This window comes from Rhinolophus ferrumequinum, chromosome 24, assembly GCF_004115265.2.
Source record: "Rhinolophus ferrumequinum isolate MPI-CBG mRhiFer1 chromosome 24, mRhiFer1_v1.p, whole genome shotgun sequence".
Taxonomy (NCBI): domain Eukaryota; kingdom Metazoa; phylum Chordata; class Mammalia; order Chiroptera; family Rhinolophidae; genus Rhinolophus; species Rhinolophus ferrumequinum.
Genome location: NC_046307.1, coordinates 8768796 through 8786319, shown reverse-complemented (window position 1 = coordinate 8786319; position 17524 = coordinate 8768796). Strand labels below are relative to the sequence as shown.

At 46.5% G+C, this 17524-nt stretch overlaps 1 long non-coding RNA gene across 3 annotated transcripts in view; it reads right to left on the bottom strand.

Moving 5' to 3' along the window:
* LOC117016745 (uncharacterized) overlaps positions 1-17524 on the bottom strand; it is a 73163-nt gene that overhangs the window by 23415 nt on the left and 32224 nt on the right. For all 3 annotated transcript variants that reach the window (XR_004421953.1, XR_004421955.1, XR_004421954.1), the window contains one exon: positions 809-851. This is a non-coding gene — a long non-coding RNA (uncharacterized LOC117016745). The remainder of the gene's footprint in view (positions 1-808; positions 852-17524) is intronic.

Here is a 17524-nt window from a genome sequence, read left to right as displayed (position 1 = left end):
CTTGATTTTAAACGACCAATTCCTTTTTGTTGGGCTTCCTGATGTTTTTCTTCCCGATGTTGGGCTTCCTTTTTTTTTTCTATTACAAACAATGCAGTTATAAATATCTTTGTACACACACCTTCACACAAATGCGATTATGGTCGCAGGATCAGTTCTGGAAAGTAGAATTGCTAGGTCAAAGGCTAAACACATTTTTTAAAGCTGCCCCTTTCGAATCACATCAACAGTGCACACATCGGGTTACATTCCCCCACATCCATTATTTACTATCTTCACTTTCGCAATTTGGACTGTGATTTAACACAGAATCAGACAATCCCTGTGCTGGAAACACCCTAATATATTCATCTAGATCTAGAACCAAACAATTCTGCTAAACAAACAACCAAACAAAAAACCCAGACACTCGGCCAAGGCCTGCTCTGACTTTAGCAGGCCAGGCAGAACCTCCGGAGAGAGTGAGGAAGGGGAGGGGCTTGGCAGGAGGCCAGGAAAGCAGAGCAGGAGGGCCCAGCGGTGGCCCACACTGACTGGTTTGGGGAGGTTGCCATGTTTTCCCAAGGGAGGAGGCACTGTCTTCCTAGGTCTGCGGACCTCACGGGCAGCCTTGAGGACCCACTTCTCTATGCAAGCTGTCCTCATTGTTCCCAGCGCCCACACTCTTTCCAGGAAGTCAACACAAGTCCCCTGGACCTTTACTTGATCCAGTTGCCAACACTTCAGCCCTTTGGTCTTCCCTGAATACCTTCCAAGGCCTTTGAAGTTGAGAAGTCCCAAATTAGACACAGTCTTACTGTTCTCTTACCTTGAAACATCATTTTCCTCCAAAAGACTGCAAACTCTGGCACCTAGGGAAAAAATAAAAAGAGGAAAGTAAATGATTGAGGCAGAGCACTGAGGCCAGGTAAGCATGGCTGGAAGGCAGTAACGTGCGCTCATTGTGGCAAGTTCTTCAGAAGCTGCTGAGCTGAGGTGGCTGCAAGCTGGTTCAGGGCAGACATGGGTACGAGGACTGCCACTCAGGCGCATTCTCCACTGGGGCATCTCTTTCTCACTAGCCTGTTAGTGTTCCCACCTGGGCAGTGAGTATGAGTTGTCTTTTAGACACAGAAGTAAGTATATGCAAATATGTGAGTCTTGAGTTTAGGAGAGAGGTCCAAGCAGGAAATGAAGATTTGTAAGAGCTCAGCAGGTAGCTTTTTCAGACAGGATGAGATCACCAAGGGGGTGACTGTCAATAGATAAATTGTCTACAGACTGAGCCCCATTCAATTGCTCAGCAAAGGAGACTGAGGACTAGCCAGTACAATAGGAGGGAAAGCAGGAGAAAGGGCTTCAGGGAGGATGCAGCCAGCAATCCGCTGTGATAGGTCAAGTTATACAAGGACAAAAGGTTAATAATTGGATTTAGCACCTTGGAGTCACAGGTGATACCGGTGAAAGGCAGACTCAGTGGAATGGTAGGGATGAAAACCTGACTGGAACAGATTCAAAAGAGAAGAGCTAAAGTCGTGCGCTGGGGGACAGAGTGGGCTGGCTGCAGTGGGAATGCTGGAGGCAAAGGGGAAAGAGATGGGGGCACAAATCCCTCTACCTGGCTGTAAAATGTAAAGCGCAAAGCTGGCACCTCCACAGCACCTGTAACTGGCAGCAGTTGTTACCAAGCTGGGTCAGGTTACTGAGCTTCATGTAGTTCTGGCCCCATGAGCTGGCTATCTGCCTATTTCTAGACTCCCATGAGGTTATTCCCAGGTTCTCAGTGTCACGTGTAGCCTTAGGATCAATGCCCACAGCTTGGGGCTGCTCCGTTCCTTACAAACCAAGATCTCACGCAGGCCCCTTCTCCTGATAGGGAGTCAGAGGGAGCCAGAGAGGCAGGGCCCCGCTCTCACGAGCTTGCCTGCTGGTGGAAGAGACAAATAATCACCAAGGAAACAGATGAGCAGGCAGGTCACTTCAGATGCAGACAAGTGCAATGAAGATGACAAAATAGGATGAAAGAGAGAAAAAGTGTGGGACGGGCCTCCTGCAGCCAGGCCCTGACCAAGTGGTCAGGTGGCCTCTCTGGGAGACATTAAGATGAGACCTGGATGACAGCCTGCTGGACAGGCTGGCCCCTACCCTCCTACTCTCTAGGGCTTTCGAATCTCCCAAGGCTGGATGGGGCCTGGGGCCATCTGAGTATAGGGCCAAAAGATGACATTCTCTATCTCTTCTCTCTCTAAAATACAGTGTGGGGATTTTCCCTCTATGATTACAAATGACAAGCATTTTCACTGAAGGAATTGGAAAATATTGAAATAAAAAAAACAGAAGTCACAAGTTTACTCCCTAGAGATACTTACTATTTGCATTTGGTATGCCTCCTTCTAGACATTTTCTATGCGTATAAAGACTTTTTTTAAAAACGAGATCCTGTTATGTATTCTGTTTTGTGTACCTTTAGTCATGAATTTTGACAATCTATTATGAGCAGTCTTCTCATATCATTTAATTTTCTTCTACCTGATGATTTCCATCGTATTTCATTGAATACATATTTTCCCCATATTTTATTTAATCCCCAAACATTGGCTATTTAGACTGCTTCCAAATGACTGCTACTATGAGTAAATGCTATAATGAATGATCCTGTATGTTTTTTTCTTAGTGGAGGAAGCTTGCAAATCTCTGATTGTTTCCTTGAGTTAAAAGAAAATGTCACTGCCCAGTGGGAGTTCCACAGTTCTCCTGAAATCAAGAGGCAGCCTGAGGCTGAGGGCAGAGCTCAGCCAGAACCCAAGGAGCCCAGGGGTCGCTGAGATGATCCTCTGATTTACTCTAGACTTGTTTGCCTCCCTCCAGGGCCTGAGCAGTAAAAAAACAGTAGGCCCCTCCCATAAACCCAGTGAAATCCAAAGGGATTCCCCACCTCAGCCAGGAAGAGGGTGTCACTCGATGACTGAGTTCAGACCGCACCCCCATCCTCCCTTGAAATCCCCTTGAGGAAGCTCCTCCCTCCATGCCTCCCTGGGGAAAATATCCAAGTGATCAGACATTCAGCCTTTCTTTGGGGCCGGGCTCTGGGGAAACATAGGGCTCTTTAGAAATGGCAGCTCCTCTCTTATCCCTGACCCAGCCTTGCTCCTGAATCCTTGAATTCCCCAGAAGGGCCGGCAGGGACAGTCTATATCACCTATGGGAGGAGTGTCCTGAGGGACAGTGAGTTCTGGGGTGAGGTGGGAAAGCACAAGCCCAGACCTCGGTTTGAATCCCAGCCCTGGCACATTCCAGGCTCATCTTGGGGAAGTGACTTCACTTGTAGAATGCAGGCTCCAGGAAGGAGGGACTTGGGTCTGTTTTGTTTGCTGTTATATCTGCAACACTTAGCACAGTGGTAAATGCTCAGTAAATACCATGCCAGGTCACTGCACAATCCTTTCTGAGCCTCAGTTTGTTCATCTGTAAAATGGGGATGACAACACGTAACTCATAGTCTTCTTGTGAGGACTCAATAAAACATGAGTAAAATAATTAACAGTGTCTGGTGTTCAACAAACACCAGAGTCCAAAGCCATGAAGAGTTGCTTCTACCATGCCGCGTGCCCCATAGCATGGGCAGGAAGCTCTACAGTCTCCCCTTGTTAGACAGAATTAGTTTCTTCCACTCTGTTCACTACTGCACCCCAGACACGCCTCTGGTATGGTTCACACCACACGGTTAGGCTTCAGGGCAGTTTTAGAGACAGGAATTTTGCCTCTGTAGCCTCTGAACAGAGGATGAACAACACTAAGCGAGGTCATTTATCTTCATTCTACATGAGGAAACAGACTCAGAAAGGTCAGGTGCCTTGCCCCAGTCACACAGCTGGGGAGTGGCAGAGCAAGATTTAAACCTGGCTCTGATTTCTGCGCCCCTGCCATTTTCTAGGTGATTCTCTTGCAAGTGGGAGTTGAAGATGGTGAGAAGGAAGCCAGCCAGAACTCCAAGAGGAAGGAGGTCCTCAGGGAGTCGGCAGGACACCAGCAGTCCCCTGAGCCCCGGCTCATCTCCCTGCGATCATCATGTGTGCAGCGGCCCTCCAGGGGCCTGTGGTTTGGCTGGTCTGGGACAGGCCGATGCAAAGGCAGGCGCCCCCGGGATCCCTCTGCCCATGAGAAGCCCAGCCAGCAAGGGGACTGGGGTTTTCTCAGCCCAGAGTCAGGGCCCCAGCAGCAAGCGTGGTGGCTGAGTGTACCTGCTCAGGACTGGCCTAACTATGTGACAAATAGGGCTCGCCACCAGACCACAAGCATCTTGATTTACTCCTCTCTGTAACCCCAGGATCCTACTGAATGAGTGAGAGCCCCCAGCTGCCAGCATTGGGGAGTGAGGGAGAGGAGACAGCTAGACCTAAGCCAGAGATGCAGAGGAGGAAACAAGGGACCAGGTTGGAGGGTTTTTAATGACCAAGAATGACCTGTCTGCCCTCCCCCCGCTCCATTAAATTAGAGGGCAGGTCCCAGCTGCTTCATCTGTGTCTCTACCACACCCAGTAGATTACTTCGTAGAGAGTTGATACTTCGTTAAGTGTAGCTTATTGGAGGTGTCACTGGAAGCCAGTCCACAGGATGACAGATGGCATCTGCCTTTCATGCCTGGGTCATCCGGGAAAGGGCCAATCCTCCTGGTCTGGTGCCCTGACTATGATGGCCCTGGGGAGGAGCAGAGACTCTACCAGGAAAATTGTGCTCCCTACCCATCCCCCAACCTCCACGCCAGGCAACCAATTCTCCCTTCCCTAGCCAAACAGAAACCATTTGGGGAAACGTCCCGAATCTAGGGGTCTCCCTGACGATAGAAATGGATTGGGCGTGTGGTGTAACATCCTTGTCCTTCAAATCTGGGAGGGCTGTGAGTCATGAGAAAGAAAAATTCAGAGCGACTATCTCTTTCCAGAGAGTAAAACTGCTGCTTTTGCCTGAATGGTCAGATCAGCGGGTTCTTCTTCCCCCTGCCAATCCCGCAGCATGCACGTGCTGCAGGGCGACAAATATCCTGACGGCCCATTAAAATAATTCCTTCAATCCTTGTTTGTTCATCAGGGTAAACTGTGTCTTCCTGTGCAGATGTGCTGTGTGCAGGGCTAGTCTCTACAAGGCCAAGCTCGGTATGCATTTATCACCTGCACATCTGTGTAGCCTCAGGGTACCCAGACCCTGCAGTGGGACATCCTGGAGACCAGTTATTACACATGTCCATTCATGTGGCCCTACATTAAGTCTATAGAATTAGTTCTGAAACTCCTGACACAGCAGCCAAAGGCCTCCAGGCCACGGCCCATTCCACCTGTCCACACCCCCTTCCTTCTTGCACTTCGCTTACCTAACACTATAGCTCAGGTAAGATGCAACTGCCTGCATCAGCTGGCATTGACCTAAGCCAGTGGGTCTCAAAGTGTGGTTCTCAGAGCAGCAGCAGAAGCATCACCAGGGACTTGTTAGAAATGCAGATTCTCAGGCCCTATCCCGGACTTACTGAATCAGAGTCTCTGAGGTGGGGCCCAGCCTTGTGTTCTCACCAGGCCTCCAGGTGACTACAACATGCACCAAAGCTTGAGAACCACCTGGTTATGCCATTCCCTGAGCCTGGAGTGCCCTTCTCAGGCCCTTTCTGCCTGTTGCCATCTCAACCACCTTTCAAAGTCAGCTCCATTCTATCCCTTATCCCTTGGAAGCCCTCCAAGACCCCTGAGCAGCTGTGAATAGGGCTGTGGGGCTGGAACCCGCCGCCCCATCCTGGTGAAAGGGCTTCGTTTCTGCTTCTCTTCACAGCACGAATTTTCTGCTTCATTTTACAGCGAACTGTGAGCATTTGTTAACTGTCTCCCAGACACACTCTCACACACACACAAACATTACTCTGAAAACACCTTCGGGAGGAAAGGCCATGTCTTACATCACTCACTCTGTCAACAAACACCTACTGAGGGCCTGCTGTACGTGACAGGAGCTGTGCTAGGCACCGAAGGTTCGAGATAAAAGGTGTGGTCCTATCCTCCAGGAGCGCAGAGTCATATAATATGTACTTTTTTGGGGTCTGGCTTCTTTCACACGGCATGTCTATGAGATTCATCAATGTTGTTAGGTGTCGCCATCATTTGTTCTTTTTTCTAATTATTGTGATGTATTCCATTGTAAGGATATGACCCAATTTCTTTATTCTATTGATGGATACTTGGGCTGTTTCCAGTTTGGGGCTTCTATAAATAAAAATACTACAAACACTGGTGGACATACGCATTCATTCCTACGTAGACGTGGCGTTGATGGTTTATGAAATGGGTAGAAGTGGCATTGGTGGTTTATTGAATGGGTAGAATCTTAGCTTTTGTAGATATTGCTTAACAGTTTTCGAAAGTGTTTGTATCAATTTACACTCTTATCAGCAATGTATGAGGGTTTGCCAATATTTGGTATGATCTAAGTCTTTAAAACTTTAGTCATTTGAGTGGGTGTACAGTAGCATTTTATAAGTTTTAATTGGCTTATTGGCTATTTAGATATTCACTTTTAAGGTGTTCTTTTTCAAGACTCTTACCGATTTTGTCTGTCTTTTTCTTATTAACTTGCAGGAGTTCTTTGTACAGTCTGGATACAAGGTCTCTGTCAGGTATGTTGCTGAAGATATCAGTCTGTGGCTAGCCTTTTCACTCTTTTAATGGTACTTTTGATGAACAAGAGTTCTCAAAAGATCAATTTATCTATCGTCTCATCTATGACTAGTGCTTTTTGTATCCTGATTAAGAAATCTTTATTTTAGCATCAAGAAATCCAGTGAACATAGCAATAGCAACCAAAATCGCTACTATGAAAAACACAAAGAAGTGAAGGAGAAAGTTTGACGGTGAACGTGAGAGGACGGCATCTGATCACGCGGGTGTGCCCGCCTGAGTGTGATGTGAACAGCCTGGGCTTTGTTCTATGACGTAATATAGGTGAGAGGTGAGGCTCTGATCAGTCCCACAAGCATGTGCTGGTGCCCAGGTTGGACGGGTGCCGTGCCAGGTGCTGGGGATGGCTCTGTGGGGGCAGAGGAACCCTGGCTGACTGGTGAAGGGACCAGTCACGTGTGTTACACTGGGTCCCGCCCCCAAACGCCGCAGACTCCCCCAAGTCAAGGCCCTGCTCCTGCTCCTCTGTGCCAGAGCCTGCACAGAGAACAGTGTTGACACTTGTCCAGCTGGCTCGAGAAGGGGAAATTCTCCTCTCCTTGAGTCACGGGGAGGAGGAGCTTTGCATAGCAAGCGCGGGAGGCAGGTCCTCACTGTGCTTGTTTCACTATGCTGCTTCACTTCCAAAATCCCCTGTCATGCTTTTGGATGAAGTGTAGATCCAAAACTTTCCCCATGTTTCCCCCAGTTTGAACAGAACAATACCCAGGGAATCACAAGCTGCCTCTTAAAATTGACTTCCCCAAAGAAAATAAAAGAGATGTCAGACTCAAAGTTATGAGTATGTAGTCTGGAGTGATCAAGCCCCCACCTGTCCTGCTGGGGGGGAGGGGGTGTGTGTGCCAGGCTGGTGGCCCCTGTCCCCTTGCCAAGAGGACCCCAACCCGCCTGACGACACAGCTGTTTTCTGCCTCCTCCAGCAGAAAGCCAGCTTCAGCATCCCCAGGGTGGGTTCCTGCCCACCCGGCTACAGGGAAATATACTGCACGTGGTCTTGGAAGCGCAGAGATATGGCGCCCAAGTCCCCACCATCCCTGCTGACACAGCATACCTTCTGTCTAGGACAAGGCAGTGGTGACAGCCGAGTGACAGACATTCGTTTCTGATATGTTCACATTACTGGCCTTGGGGAAAATCACAAAGTGATGTCCAGCAGCACCCACGTTTCCTGTTTGCCCCTGTTCCCCATCCCTCACCCACCTTTTCCCATTTACCATCCTCTCTGAACTCCAGGGTTTATCATCCTCTCTAAACTCAGAACTCCAGGGTAGGGTCAAAGGGCTTCTTGAAAATCCACAAATGGTAGGCAAAACTCTGAATTTCTGAATGTCTGTGCATTTTCCTGGGGAACAGCTCCATCTGTTTTCTAAGATTCTAGAAAAGATGTGTGACCTCAAAGAGGCTAAGAAGACTGGACCAGGCCCTCTTTATTTAAATACAGTGTATCAGTTTGATCAAGTTAATTTACACTAATGAGTAATACATCTTTAGCTAACTGCGCTTCCAAAATAACACCTGGGGAAGGAGAATGCGTAGATGAAAATATATTCCTAACGGCAAAACCGAGGTACAGCTGCAACCTGAGGGGACGATAACTTTGAAGCAGGAAGGCCTACTTGCCTATCCCTTACACAACTCCCGCTGGTGCATAAGACCAATTTTCCTGTCTAGATAGCTTTTCAGAGGCGACTGGAGTGGGGACAGGGGTTGGTGACTAGGATGTGTCCAGAGAGCATAGACATTTCTCAGATGAAGCCCAGCCCCTCAGGTTTGAGAAACCCTCAAGGCTATTGAGGCTGCTAAGACCTCAAGAAAGACAGGAGGCTCCCACCGTGACTTTAGGGCCCAGAGATCCTGTTTCCATCGTCAGTCATATCGGATGTCAGCTTGGAAGAGCCTGTCCGGAGCACATGCTCCCTCCTGAGAGGGCCAAGTCCCCAGGAGACTTATGTCTCCTGCATCCTGGGCCCCTACTTTCTGCCAGTGACAAGATGCAGCTGTTCTTCCCGGGACCAATCTGAGGGCTCCCTCCCACGGCATGGGCTCTTCCTCCCAGACTCTCTCTGAGCTTCCTGACCAAGCCAGGGCCCTGCCCCCGCTGCAGGCAGGCGGAAATGATTCTGCAAGGTCTCCCAGGGACTCCCAGGGCTGGCTCAGGCATCAGACTGTTAAATAAGTGGGATTTTTTTTTCAGTGTTTTCAGAAACTGTTGTTTAACAGAATATATAACCATCCGAACCGTCTATGTAACCCTTGGGAAGTCTCAACAGACATGGGACCCTATTCATAATTGTGGCCAGGACTTCAAAAATAAAAGTAGCGGGGTGGTGAAAATCGGAGAGGCTGTCGAGTTAAAGTTCTGTGCTTTGGCAACCGAGTTTAATATTTTACTCTAATTTGGGAAGTTTCGTTTTATGCACTTCCCCCCTTTTCTGGTTTTCTCTTCTTTCGTTGTTGACTGCTGTGCACCATTCACTCCTGACAATTTCTGGGAATATCAGAACTGTCTTCCTGAAATGGAGACCAGAATCTACCCAGAACTTGGTATTTAGAGGTTTTTAGAATGACTATGCTGGAATTCATTTAAAAGCTTAGGAATATTCTATTCTTGCAGGTAGTCCATGCCTACCAGGGTCAACACAGCTCCCTCCTCCTGCCCCACACGCCGGGGGATCTGCTCTGTTTCTGGGTCATCCTCCTGGGAGTGTGGCATCAGACTCCTTGGTCCAACTCTCAGGGGTTCAGCTCTCAGGATCTGTGCCAACTGAGCCTATATGGTCCCTAAACCACAAACTCTGATTACAGGGGGATTGCAAAGTGTGTGGGGGACAATCAGAGTGTCAAGGTGATGATCTGGGCTTCTTTCTAGAATCACCCTGGGGAATCACCCATTACTTAGTGCTGGCCACCCAACTGGAACCTGGCTCTTGTAGGAGAGCATCCTCTTCTTTATTAGAAAGGCTATTCTTCATTGGGTTAAAGCAGTGGTTTGGATCACAGACTTTTCTAGTAAAAAAAAAAGAATCTAGTGAGAGCGAGGCCTCCACCAAATGCACAGTTTGATGCCACTTGAGGAGTGAAGAGCAGTTGGACCTAGAGATAAGGGTCTACGACAGGCTTCCTGCTACTACACTCCTAACCACTGCCAAACCAGCACCAACAGCCTCGACCTCAGCCTGGAACCTTCCTGCTTCCACTAGCACTGCACCCCCTAATAGAGAAGTCAGAGGCGCACGGCCCTCCAGCCCTAGGGTTTCCCGAGGGCCCAACAGCTTGGAGGAATTGAGGGGGCAGTGGACGGTGTGGCCGCCCCAGTCTTCGTCTCCTTCAGCTGAGGGACAGCGGTCAAGAGACATCTAAAGGAGAGCGGAGAGACTGGGCCAGCGGTTCTTCCTCTCTGTCCTCTCCACCCACCCTTATCCCCATCAAGCTCTAATGTCAGCCCTGTCATGCCCGCCCAGGAAACCCTTGGCCACTTCCCACAGGTCCCCTCCCAGGGAACTTCTTTAACTGGTGGGTGTGAGAAAGAGGAAGAGGCAAATTATTTCCATTCCTTTCAACTCCCTCCACTCCATGACCACGCAACTGGACAATGATTATTCATCTGACCTGGAGAGTTCATCCCAGGTATCATAACGGCTCTTCTTAACACCCATAAGGAGAATAAGGCATGAAGAACTGCAAAATCCCAACTCACAAAAATGTGGTTGAAAAAGGGAAGCTCCCCGCTCCCAAAGTTCCCATCTGTTGCCCAGGGGCAATTAAAATGACTTAAAAAAAAACCTTTGGGGTCTTTCCAAATCATGAAGGAAAACATAAACAGAGGAAGAAACACTCTCATCTTAACACTCTGACTTGGTACCAAACTAGGTGAGGTAAACACCCTCGCCCCAGCACCCTTCTGCCTACCTTGCCTCAGCCATATGAAGTCCCAGACAATTCATCACACATTTATTGACCACTGATTGTGTGCTTCTAACCATCCCAGGAGTCAAGAGTTGAGCAACCTCGACGAGCTTTGAGAGAAGCAGGGAAAAGGTTCAGTCAACACTGACCACGTAGCTGCACTCTGCTAGGTTTTGAGGTGTGAGGGGAAAAGAACCTGAGAAAAGAGCTGCTAAGAATTCTCCAACCTGGGGGGCGCTAATCTACAAATAGCACCACGGGCGCAAGGAGCAATCAATTCTGCATCGTGGGACCAGGGAAGGTGACATTTGATCTGGGCTTTGGAAATAGGTTAGGGTTTTGATGGGTACAGCTGGGAAGGAGCGGCATTCCAGGCAGAAAGAACTGAGTGACAAAGGTCAGGGCTGGGGGTGGGAGGTGGTATGATCAGTTGGTCATATGGGGCATGGCATATAGTCAGTCAGGCAGTGCAGTGGTGCCAGCGCATGGAGTCTGGGAGCAGGGAAAGAAAATAAAAGGCAGACTGCAGTTTATGATAGCCATGGACAAGTGCCATTTCAGAGAACCTGCTGCAGAGTGACAGCCTGCAGGTTCAGGATCTGCTGTACCACTCCAGTCAAGGCCACACTGCCTCCTGGGAAGCTCCTAGCAATGGCAGATTGTGGCAGGGGTGCTAGGGCCTGTCCATTTCTGCCTGCAGTGAGATTCGTCTAGTGGGCAGTCTTTGTGCTGGACCCCCATCGTGCTGGTTGAGACGTTCTCAAAGCTTCATCACAGTCGGAGTTTCTTCCTTCCCAATCTTCCATCCTTCCTCACTCCTTCGCCAGGAGTTAGACCTCAACTACAGTCTGAAGGCTGCCTTCTCCCTGCCTTCTCTCTCCCGCTCCCTTCCCTTTATCATTCACAGGCATCACCCCCCAACAAATCTCCTGCACTTCAAACTCCATCTTGGTATCTGCTTCCCAGAGGACACAAACTGACTGAGAAGGCCCCCGGATGAATGCCCAGTGTCTGAACTCTGTCTTGTTGGCAGTGAGGAGCCATTAAACAGGGGAAGCCATGATCAGATCTGAATTTATAAAAGTAATCCAGGGGCGGCCAGATGGCTCAGTTGGTTAGAGCGCGAGCTCTGAACAACAAGGTTGCCGGTTCGATCCCCACATGGGCCACAGTGAGCTGCGCCCTCCTCAATTAGACTGAAACAACTACTTGACTTAGAGCTGATGGGTCCTGGAAAAACACACTTAAAATAAATAAAAGTTTAAAAAAAAAAAAAAAAAGTAATCCAGCAGGAAAGTGAGGAATGAACCAGTAGGTTTTAGTACAAGGTTTTGACAAGAGGCAACTAGCAGCATTTATAATTTACCATGTATACACTCTTTAACTCAATAATCCCCATTTTAGAAATCTTATAGAAACACTTGCACAAATGCATAAAAGTACAAGGATGAGGATATTTATAGTAGCCTCATATATATATTAGCACTGGAAAATTCTATGTTCATCTATAGGGGGAAAAATGAAATCATGGTACATCCATGCAGCAGAATAACAACATGCAGCCTTTAAAAAGAATGCAGTAGGTCTCTTTATACTATCTTAGAAAGAGGTATAAAATTTATTGCTATTTGTAAAAGGCCAGTTGCCGAACAAAGTATACAGCGTGATCCAATTTTCATGAATGGAATTATGCATATGTATATCTTTTGCATTTGTTTGTAAAAATAAGTTGGGGAAAAGATACATCAACTGTTGCTAGAGGTCACTTCTTTGGGTGGTAGGGCTTTCACTTTTTACTTTATGCGTATTTATAAAATAGTAGTAATAGAGAGATTCAGGCTTTCATTTTTGTTTTGTTTGGTGCTTTTCTGTATTTTCCAAGTTTTTAGATGATAAACATGGTTCATTTCTCTTATCAGAAAACAAAATTTTAATTTAAAAAGCTCCCTGTGTACTTGAGGAAAAAAATATAAAAATTCTTCATATTGCCTCTGCAGAGGGGGAAAAACTAAGAAAAACCTCCTGGGCTAGGTGGGAAGTCTGTCAATAGCCTGGTCTAGGTAAACAAGAATTAGAGGTTAGATGGAATAGAGCTGAACACAGGGTGGCAAAGACAGAAGTTCCAGAAGCCCAGAGGGCTACCCTGGGTCGCGGGTAGATGACCCACAGAGCAGGAGGGGGTATGTGTGCTGAGTGCGCTGGCCTTTGGGAGGCTCAGGCCAGGACAGGTAGTGTAAATGAGAGATGACGCTGGCTCCTGTCCTACAGCTCAGGACAGTAGTTAGGGCTAGAAGCACATGATCTACAAAAGATTCAAAACTCGCCAACAGCACTCACCGATGAACTGAAATGGAAAATATAAACAGTGAAATCACACACACACACACACACACACACACACACACACACACAAAGTAGAAAAAATACTGGTGACTATTTATCTGATCTGAATAGAGAAGGACTTTAAATACAAGAAAAAACGGCATTTTAAAAGTCTGGAAATTTGAACAACATTCAAAATAAACATTCATCCTTTAAAAACAAAACTCATAAACAAAATCAAAAGGCAAGCAAAAATGGGGAGAACAGTCACAACATTTAGAGAGGAAATATCCTTTACATGTAAGAAACATAGGTCAGTAATGGAAAAACAAATGCTCTAGAAGAAAAACAGAGCATTTTGTATTAGTTAGAATTTGGTTCAGTTTCATATAAAAGAAAACAACAGTGGCTTACACAAGATAGGAATTTATTTCTCTCTCACATTAAGGGAGACAAAAAGTCCAGAAGTTGTCAGTGCAGGGCTGATATGGTGGCTCCAAGAGTCATTAGAGACCTAGGCTTCTTTCAGTTCATTCTGCCCCATCCCTAGGGGGCAGCTCTCATGGTCCATATTGGTTCCTAGAGCTCTAGTCATTGTACCCTCCTTAAGGAAGTGGGATAGAGAAAGGGAGGGTGGGTAGAAGGGCACACCCCTCTCCTTTTAAGAGAACTTCTTGGAAGTCCCACATGATACTTTTACTTACATCTCATTGGCCAGAACGCAGTCACATGGCCATACTTAGCTGCAAGGGAGCCTGAAAAACATAATCCTTGAGTTGGGTAGCAAAGGGCTCAGCTAAAAATTGGGTTTGTTGCTAAGAAAGAAGCATGGAATGGGTATTGGAAAGCAACTAGCAGTTTCTAACCTACATGTGAACATACATGTGAACAGATTATCAAAAGAATACAAATGTAAAAGATTTTAAAAGGGTCAACCTTACTAATAATCAAATAAATGGAAAGCAGCCCTGTTATGGCCTCTTCCAGCTAAGAACTTGAAGGGCTGACCAGACAAGCCATCAAGAGGATAGTCACTGACTGTCTCAGTAACAACCTCCATACAGCTGCCCACAGATAGAGTCCCTTCCACTCAGCGAGTGGCTCCTCTTCCTTCTCCCCAGAGTCTCCCTCCAACCTCAAGTGATGTCAGATTCTATAAATGCTGGGAAGTGGAGAAAATTCTGTACTCAGGGATTCTCTAGCTAAATTATGGCTACCATTAAATTTTAGGTGTTTTTGAAAGTTCCTTAAAAAGTAATATCCTCATACAAACTGAATCAGCAGTTTCAGAACTAAAAAGAACCTCTTCCCTGTGCTTGGGGTGTCACACACTAAGCACGAAAACTGGGCGCTAAAATAAGAACCAGTGTTGGGGTAAATTAGGCAACCTCAAGTTAACTCTTTTGGCAAATTCAGAACTTTACTTCAGCCTCCTGAGAACTGTAATGTGAATGCCACGCTCCCTCAGAACACACTGAAGACACAGGCAGTGTGGACTCTGAAGTCTTCTTGAGTTCTTAGACCTATTTTTAATAGTTACTATGCCTTTTCTCCATCTCAGATTGTCACCCATCATTTCTCACTATTTACTTGAAAGCCTGCCTTTAGCACCCACTTTTAATTTTTGCCCTTTTTAAATGGTTGTGGATTGGGAAACAAAACACAAGAGCTGGTGGATATTTAGTGGAGTCTGGGGGAAATGGTCTTTAGTGCGTGAGACGCAATGTGATATAATGACTAAACATACACATGCTTAGTCATATGTATCAGGAACCCCTGGATTTGAGTCCTAGTTCTAACATTTACCAGCCGTGCACCCTTGGACAAATTATGAAGTTTCTCTGAGCCTCAGATTCCTTGTCTTACAATGGGGATATCACAGTGCTTACCTCATAAAGTTTATCGTACTGGCAGGGTCTTGTAGGAAACAGATGGCATATTCAAACTGGAAGGGTTTAAGGAAACCACCAAGAGCTAGTGAAGCACTTTAGGGTAGAAACAGTAGGGAGCTCTTGCTACCTCTAGCTGAAGACGTGAAGGATGGGAAGAAGAAAAGGGAACGCAGAGATGGCAGCAATTGGAATGGGTGTCTGGCAGGAGCTGTGGGCTGTGGTGGAGGATGCAGTTGGCCTGCAGTGACCCTATGGGAACATAGGGGGGGAAAAATCCAGATGACGTCATAAAAATGGTGTTTTGAGGTGAGCCTCTTGAAATCTCCCCTGGAATTTACAACAAATTGAACAACTGCAACTCCACAAAGGACTCCCCCTGCACAGCAGACGGGCAAGACTAAGAGGTGCACTACTGAAATCATCTAAAGGTGGGCAAATTGTGGTGGGGGGGAAAGAGAAGTGCGAAGACAGGGCCGTGTAGGCACAGGACGCAGACCTGGCTCAGTGCTCCGAGCTCGCTGCATCCCGGAACTACCGCAGCTGCCGGAGAGGGAAGAACTCGGACTGCTAAGGCTCCACTTATGGCCCACAGGGCTGAGGGGGCAGCATATAACACAGCTGAACCCAACGCTCACAGCAGAGACCTCGGAGCAAACACTGAGGGAAGAAGACTGAAAACGGTGGTTTAAGCCCTCACTGCCGAACAGAGAACGGAAGCCTTAGGCACTGAGACTGGCCGCCCCCTCCCTACCCTCCCAGAACTCGCCCCGCCCCCACCTGCCCGGTGCTAGAAGCGGAACAGTAGCAGTGTCAGATCAGAAGAACAGAGTATTTGCAGTTCTGAGGACTGTGGTCCGCAGACACGGACTCGCAGCCCAACTAGTTCCGGAAAAGGGGAGGGAGCTGTGGAAGCAGCACTGGCTGTGGTGGTGGTCACCACCATTGCTCTGGGCCACCTCTCACAACCCATCCTCCCCCTGTCCCCACCTATCTGGGGTGATTCCTGAAGGAGTAAACAGAGCTGCTGAAACACACGGGCTCTGAAATCTGGTCCAGGAAGAGCTTTGGAATTTCAGAAATTTTTCATATCCCCCCACGGAGGTGGCACCCTATGATCTAGGCGAACTGTTGTGAGAAGCAGGCACAGTGCAGAGAAACTACAACACTACAATATGAGAGAGAATAAAAGGCTGCAGGAGAGAAAATAAAACATTCTACCAACACCTACTGGAAAACAAAAGGAATAACTCTTTCTATCAACCTATTGCAGAACCCACTCCTGCAGATGTCTAGGAAGAGAAATAATGAATCATTAATTGCCATGAATAACCAAGGTAACAAGTCAGCTCAGAAAGAAAATGAAAAGTCTCCAGAAAATGAACTTAAAGACATGGAAATATGTGACTTAAATTACAGAAAATTGAAGATTACAGTTCTTAAATACTCAACGAGATGCAAGAAAACACAGAAAGGCAGTTTAATGAACTCAGAGACACAATCAAAGAACAAAATGAACATTTTACCAAAGAGATTGAAATTTTAAAAAAGAGACCAAATAGAATTTCTGGAGATTAAGAACTCAATAAAAGAAATGAAGAATGAAATAGCCAGCTTAGGTAGTAGAGTTGACCAGATGGGGGAAAGAATCAGTGACATCGAAGATAGAAATCTGGAAATGACACGGATGGGAAAAGAAAGAGACTTGAAACTTAAAAGAAATGAAAGAACTCTACAAGAACTTTCTGACTCCATCAGAAAGAGCAATATAAGAATAATGGGAATGCCAGAAGGCGAAGAAAGAGCGAAGGGAACAGAGAGTATATTTGAATAAATAGTCGACGAGAACTTACCAAACTTGTGGAAAGAACTAGATCCTTGAATCCAAGAAGCAAATAGAACACCTAATTACTTCAACCCCAACAGGCCTTCTCCAAGGCACATTGTATTGAAGTTGTCAAAAATTAACGACAAAGAAAGAATCCTCAAGGCAACCAAGGAAAAGAAGACGGTAACCTACAAAGGAAAGCCCATTAGATTATCATCAGATTTTTCAGCAGAAACTCTACAAGCCAGGAGGGAGTGGAACCAAATATTCAAAGTATTGAAAGAGAGAAATTATGAGCCAAGAATAATATATCCAGCAAAGATATCCTTTAGATATGAAGGAGGAATAAAGACCTTTCCAGACATACAGAAGCTGAGGGAATTTTCTAACACCCTACCTGCACTACAAGAAATACTGAAGGAGGCTATTTGACCAGTATAAATAGGGATAATTTGTGACAACCAAAGCATAAAAGTGGGGAGAGTAAAGGCCTGAACCGGAACATGGGGATGGAGAAAGTAAGCATGCTGAAGAAAATGGAATACTTTAAATATGAAACTTTCTTTTACATAAACTTAATGGTAACCACTAAAAAAAAAAAAAAATCCAGAACTGAAATATATACTGTAATAAAAGAAGAAACAGAGGGAAAAATCATAGAATACCACCACACAGAAATAATAGACAACAACAAAAAGGCAAAGAAACAATGGAGACAGTCTTACTAGAAAACCAAAGATAGAATGATAGGAAATCCTCACATATCAATAATCACCCTAAATGTAAATGGACTGAACTCACCAATAAAAAAGCACAGAGTAGCAGATTGGATAAAAAAACTAAACCCAACCATATGCTGCCTCCAAGAGACACATCTCAGCTAC